Consider the following 1,267-nt stretch of genomic DNA (forward strand, 5'->3'; position numbering starts at 1 on the left):
GTTGGCATGGGTGCCAGTCGTCGAAATTAGTTCGATATAATATCAAATTATTCCTCACGATTTTTTCATGTAAAATGTCTCAGTTTTCTACTGAAAAATATTCTATTTCAACAGACATTCTTTGTTGCAGAAAAAAAAAACAAAACCTACGAAAAACCAGTATATATAATCCCTCTCATCAATGTATATATGTGTGTGTATATAAATGTGCGAATGTGTGTCTGTATGTAGGTCGGTAAGTATGTCTTATGTATGCATATATGCAGGGGTGAGTATATGCATGCAGCTGTAGCAGTACATATGTGCATATGTGCATATTAAGTAAATATAAATATATTTCTATATATATGTATATACATACGTATGCATGTATATCTTGTGAGCTGGCAGAATCATTAGTACACCAGGCAAAATGCTTAGTGGTGTTTTCATCTGACTTTATGTTCTGAGTTCTAATTTTATGGAGACTCACATTCAGGGACGGTGGGCACTGGGACTGATGCAATCAAAACTAGGGCATTCCCTGAAAGTGCTGGCCTTGTGCCAAAATTTGAAGCCAATATATATATATATATACATATATATATGTATATATATTAGTGTATGTATTTATACACAAAAGAGGTGACCTTTAACAGGACAGCTTAGATGCTAGAGAGGGCAGTTAAAGCCCTAACCACAAATAAGAATAACTTCAAAGGGAATGAATAATAAAAGTATTTCTATAGTTACCCCTAGACTCAAGTTTCTGTATTAACGTGCAAATAAATTAATTTGCCATCCATGCTTGTGTATATATGTGTATATATATATATATATATAGTCTGTAGTTGGGGTGCTTATTAGGGTAATGTATTGTTCGTTAATACCCTGGTGGAGCTATTTGCTGGATGCTCTTCATGGTGCTAGCTTCTAGTTCATAGATGTTATCTTGTGGAAGTGTTTTTACTACTTTCTTGAAATCATTAACAGAGCGAGAGTACATGGTTAGGATTATGGAGTTTTCTGCAGAGCATTCTTGGAATCCCTTATCCCACCATACCATAAAGAGGTTGGCCACATGGGTAGCAATACTGACACCGATGGTTGCCCCCTCTTTCTGGGCATATATTTTTTTATTGAACTTCAACATTCGACCCTTTAGAGTAACTTTGGTACTCGCAACTATCAGGTGACATTTTTTCACCTGGTCATAGTCTTCAGGAGTCCTTATGCCTCTCTGATCCACCCTTTCCATCTGTCCATAAGGGTATTCTTGGCCATGGGG

Source organism: Octopus bimaculoides, chromosome 28 (genome assembly GCF_001194135.2).
Source record: "Octopus bimaculoides isolate UCB-OBI-ISO-001 chromosome 28, ASM119413v2, whole genome shotgun sequence".
Classification (NCBI taxonomy): domain Eukaryota; kingdom Metazoa; phylum Mollusca; class Cephalopoda; order Octopoda; family Octopodidae; genus Octopus; species Octopus bimaculoides.